The sequence below is a fragment of the Arachis hypogaea genome, chromosome 14, assembly GCF_003086295.3.
Source record: "Arachis hypogaea cultivar Tifrunner chromosome 14, arahy.Tifrunner.gnm2.J5K5, whole genome shotgun sequence".
NCBI classification, from domain to species: Eukaryota; Viridiplantae; Streptophyta; class Magnoliopsida; order Fabales; family Fabaceae; genus Arachis; species Arachis hypogaea.
In genome coordinates, this window is record NC_092049.1 from 96,301,335 (window position 1) to 96,307,060 (window position 5,726).

The window sequence follows — 5,726 nt, forward strand, 5'->3', positions numbered from 1 at the left end:
ATTGGAAGGAATTCTGTTTTCATTCTCCATCTGCAACTTCTCTTGTTATTTTTCTGCATAATTCAAGAAATTGTGATTTGAATCAAAGCTTTCATTTACTGCTTCCATCTGTCTTTATTCTTCAATCTGTTTGCTATTGGATCAAGGAAGGGATTGAGATCTAGACTTATTTTCTAGTCTCTTTGATTTCCTAAGATCTTCAATTTCATTTTACAATCAAGTTGAATTTCATCTCTGATTAGCTTTCTCAAGCAATTTTGCTTTGCTGTTTTTTTACTGTTTCATTGAAATTTTTGAGTGCTCTTTGAGATTTTAAAATTGATTTAAGTCTTCTTGCTGATTTCTTTTTCTGATACAATTTCCTTCTCTGCAATTTTTACTTTCTGCTCATATTGCTCCCAATTTACTTTCCTGCACGTGTGTTGCTCTGCACTTTACATTTGAGCCACTGTGATCTGAATTTACTTTTCATGCAATTTTAATCTCCTTGCAATTGTTCTAATCTTTGATCTGCTACTTTCATTTAATTTTTCTGCTCCCACTCCTCTTTACATTTCAAGAAATTTACATTTCTTGTCATTTAAGATTTTGCCAATTTACATTTCTTGCACTTTAAGTTTTTGCACATTTACTTTCTGCAACTTTAATTTCTCTGCACTTTACATTCTGCTGCATCAATTATCACTCACCAATGTTAGCTTGACTAAACTAATCACCCACTTAAGTTGCTTGATCCATCAGTCCCTGTGGGATCGACCTCACTCTAAGTGAGTTTTACTACTTGATGCGACCCGGTACACTTGCCGGTTAGATTTGTGTGTTTGGAAATCCATTTTTCCACAAAAACACCATCACTCTGCCTCCTCTGTTATTGTTGTCCCTCCAGCTCTGGTTAGAATTATCTCTCCAACCTTGGTTGGAATTGTCTTGCTATCCATGGTTGTAGCTGCCACCTTGATTGTATCCTTGGTTGGGGCGGTCATAGAAGTTATTAGTGGCTGCCACAGTATTGTCTTCCTATTGGAGTTGCGGACATTCATCAGTATAATGGCTATAATCAGTACAGATTCCGCACACTCTCTGTGGGACTAGCTGTTGGCTTTACTGCGCTTGTTGTTGATTCAACTGCATCTGCTTCAGTAAGTTGGTCATTTCACATATACTCTGAGTTAGAGCAGTAGTCTCCTTGCTAGAAGATACCTCTGCAACAACTTTTGACCGGCCTTGTTTCTGCCTGTGATTCCTGGTAGATTCAGCCAAGTCGCTGATCAATTGCCATGCCTCATCAGTGGTCTTGTACTTTTTCATAGACCCATTGCTAGCACTTTCCAATGTGGTCTTATCTTGGGGCCTCATGCCCTATGTGATGTAGCCGAGCAACACTATCTTATCAATCATATGGTGGGGACATGCTTCCAGAAGGTTGTTGAAGCGCTCCCAGTATTCGTAGAGAGTCTCGGATTCGTCTTGAACAATCATGGAAATGTCTTTCCTCAGTTTATCAGTAACTTCAGCTGGAAAGAATTTTTCCAAAAATTCTCTTCTAAGCATATCCCAGTCAGAAACAGTTGCTGCGGGTTGAGTGTAGTACCACTCTCTCGCCTTTCCCTCAAGAGAGAATGGGAAGGCTTTTAACAGAATAGAAGTTTCATCTGCACCATCATGCCTGACTGTAGAACAGGCTGCTTGGAAATCCCTAAGGTGCTTGATAGGCTCTTGAGCAGGTAAGCCATGAAACTTAGGCATCAAGTTGAACAGTGCAATCTTTATTTCAAAATCTGTAGCCACTGCTGGGTGATGCGCTTGAAACGGTTGCATTGTAAAATCAGGGGCTCCAGCCTCCTGAATAGTAACTCTCCTAGGTGCTTCCATGTCACCTGCAGGTAAATCAACCAAATCAGTAGAACGGGGGCTTGTTTCTTCCTTACATGACGTTTCAGATTCGCCCTCGGGGAGGACTAACCGACGCCGAGCTTGCCTTATACGTGAAATAGTTCTTTCAATCTCAGGGTCAAATACTGGCAAGCTTGGATCAGGAAGTGAACGCGTCATTTAACGAAAGAAACATGCAGCTCATAGTAGCAAAATAAAATAAAATGCAAATAAATAAATTCCAATCAATAACTTAGCACTCTATTGCAACTCCCCGGCAACGGCGCCAAAAATTGACGTGGCAGAAATTGGCGAGTTAAGAAATTATTATAAGAGATACGTTGCAAGTACAATTCTTAACCAACCAAAAATCCGCTTATCAATTTAGAAGGGTTGTCACAAAATTAGAATTAAAATACTGGGAGTATGAATCCCAGGTCGTCTCCCAACGAGTTACAGAAAGATGTACTATTTTATTAATCAGATGTTTTCCAAAAGGGGTTGAGTTTGATAGACAGAAAATTAAATCAAAGAATTTGTGTAATTTAAATAAAAACCTTGACTGGGAGTAGATTAGTCGGAAGTCCTATCCTTGTTGGAGTTTTCTCAAGACCAAAGTGATAATTGAAGGTTGCCTGCTCATTATCCTTTACCGGATAAAGAAAAGTTAAGCAAGTTGGAAATCAGTTCCTATTCACAAGTTCTAATCCTCTCCCTTGGGAAGGACTAGTGTCAGTGATTAGAGGACGAACCAACGCTAAACCCAACTATAATTTTACTCTTGAGCATTCCAACTCAAGGTTCCCTTTCAACCAACTCCCAATCAAGTTATGGAACTACTCGCTCATTATGATCGTGAAATTCACGAAATAAGAAAGGGAAATAAAGAAAGACATGATAAATAATAATCAAAAGGATCAATTAAAAATAAAAATAGTTCTTGTGTTAATAAATTCTAAAAATAATCCAATAGTAACTCTGAATAAATTAAGGAAATAAAAGAGTAAGTGACAAGTAAGGAAACAAACTAGAATGACGAAGTCTTGACAGAGGTAATAACTCTTCTCAATATCCCAATCCAAAAAGCAATAAAATCAAAATCCTAAGAACTATGAATGTGTAGAGAGAAAACCTAGAGGAGGAGTAAATTCAGATCTAAAACAAAAATTATGCCAAATGAATGTTGTCTTTGGTCTCTGCATGTTCCATGGCTCTAATCTGCATTTCTGGGCCAAAAATTGGGTCAAAACAGGGCCCAAAATCACCCCAAGCGAATTCTGCAGATTCTGCAGATCGCGTACGTCACACGATCGCGTCATCCAGCGTTTTGCCTTGCCACACGTGCGCGTCGTCCATGCATTCGCGTCACTTGTGCAGTTTCCAATCCATGCGTTTGCGTCAGGCATGCGAGCGCGTCACTGCAATTTCCTCTATTTTGCGCGGTCGCGTGAGCCATGCGTCCGCGTCACTTTTCGCTGGTCATCTCCTCCATTTCTTGTCTTTCTACCATTTTTTCAAGCCTTCTTTCCAATCTCCAAGTCATTCATGCCCTATAAAGCCTGAAACACTTAACACACATATCACGGCATCGAATGAATAAAGGAGAATTAAAATACATAATTAAAAGTCTTTAGGAAGCAGTTTTCAACCATGGAGTAATTTTGGGAAGGAATTACAAATACATGCAAAATTAATGAATAAGTGGGTAAAGATTCGATAAAACCACACAATTTAAACACAATATAAACCATAAAATAATGGTTTATCAACCTCCCAACACCAAACTTAAAGTTTGGATGTGGGGGTTCAACACCAAACTTAGAGTTTTGTTGTGGCCTCCCAACACCAAACTTAGAGTTTGACTGTGGGGGCTTTGGTTGACTCTGTTGTGAGAGAAGCTTTTGATGCTTCCTCTCCATGGTTACAGAAGGAGAACCTTGAGTCTTAAATACAAGGTAGTCCTCATTCAGTTGAAGGACCAACTCTCCTCTGTCCACATCAATGACAGCTTTTGCTGTGGCTAGGAAGGGTCTTCCAAGGATGATGGATTCATCCTGATCCTTCCCAGTGTCTAGGATTATGAAATCAGCAGGGATGTAAAGGCTTTCAACCTTTACTAACACGTCCTCTACTAGTTCATAAGCCTGTTTCATGGATTTGTCTGCCATCTCTAATGAGAATTTGGCAGCCTGTACCTCAAAGATTCCTAGTTTCTCCATTACAAAGAGTGGCATGAAGTTTATCCCTGACCCAAGGTCACATAGAGCCTTCTCAAAGGTCATGGTGCCTATGGTACAAGGTAGAAGAACTTTCCGGGATCCGATTTCTTCTGAGGCAATGTCTGCCTTATCAATGCACTGAGTTCATTGGAGAACAAGGGGGGGTTCCTCCTCCCAAGTATCATTACCAAATAAACTAGCATTCAACTTCATGATGGCTCCTAGATATTTAGCAACCTGCTCTTCACTGATGTCTTCATCCTCTTCAGAGGAAGAATAGTCATCAGAGCTCATGAATGGTAAAAAGAGGTTCAATGGAATCTCTATGGTCTCTAGTTGAGCCTCAGATTCCTTTGGTTCCTCAAAGGGAAACTCCTTCTTGGTCAGTGAACGTCCCAGGAGGTCTTCCTCACTAGGATTCACGTCCTTCTCCTCCTCTCTAGGTTCGTCCAGACCAAGTAAGGTAATGGCCTTGCACTCTCTTTTTGGATTCTCTTCTGTATTGCTTGGGAGAGTACTAGGAGGAGTTTCAATGACTCTTTTACTCAGCTAGCCCACTTGTGCCTCCAAATTTCTAATGGAGGACCTTGTTTTATTCATGAAACTTAGAGTGGCCTTAGATAGATCAGAGACTATATTTTCTAAGCTAGATGGACTCTGCTCATAATTCTCTGTCTGTTGCTGAGTGGATGATAGAAAAGGCTTGCTATTGTTAAACCTGTTTCTTCCACCATTATTAAAGCCTTGTTGAGGCTTTTGTTGATCCTTCTATGAGAAATTTGGATGATTTCTCCATGAGGGATTATAGGTGTTTTCATAAGGTTCACCCATGTAATTCACCTCTGCTATTGCAGGGTTCTTAGGATCATAAGCTTCTTCTTCAGAAGATGCCTCTTTAGTACTGTTGGATGCAACTTGCAATCCATTCAAACTCTAAGAAATCATATTGACTTGTTGAGTCAATATTTTGTTCTGAGCCAATATGGCATTCAGAGTATCAATTTCAAGAACTCCCTTCCTCTGAGGCATCCCATTACTCACAGGATTCCTTTCAGAAGTGTACATGAACTGGTTATTTGCAACCATGGCAATGAGTTCCTGAGCTTCTGTAGGCATTTTCTTTAGGTGAATGGATCCACCTGTAGAATGGTCCAATGACATCTTAGCTAATTCAGACAGACCATCATAGAATATATCTAGGATGGTCCATTCTGAAAGCATGTCAGAAGGACACTTTTTGGTCAATTGCTTTTATCTCTCCCAAGCTTCATAGAGGGATTCACCTTCTTTCTATTTGAAGGTTTGAACATCCACTCTAAGTTTGCTAAGCTTTTGAGGAGGAAAGAACTTGGCTAAGAAAGCCGTAACCAGCTTATCCCAAGAGTTCAGGCTATCTTTAGGTTGAGAGTCCAACCATATTCTAGCTCTGTCTCTTACAGCAAATGGGAAAAGCATAAGCCTGTAGACCTCAAGATCAACCCCATTGGTCTTAACAGTATCACAGATCTGCAAGAATTCAGTTAAGAACTGAAAAGGATCTTCTGATGGAAGTCCATGAAACTTGCAATTCTGTTGCATCAGAGAAACTAGTTGAGGCTTTAGCTCAAAATTATTTGCTCCAATCGCAGGAAGTGA

At 40.0% G+C, this 5,726-nt stretch overlaps 1 non-coding gene across 1 annotated transcript; it reads left to right on the forward strand.

The window, feature by feature from the left end:
* The first annotated feature begins 5,306 nt into the window (after positions 1-5,306).
* On the forward strand, positions 5,307-5,414 carry LOC112745614 (small nucleolar RNA R71). Its single transcript, XR_003173533.1, has one exon. It is a non-coding gene; the product is annotated as a small nucleolar RNA R71 (small nucleolar RNA).
* The last annotated feature ends 312 nt before the right edge of the window (positions 5,415-5,726 follow it).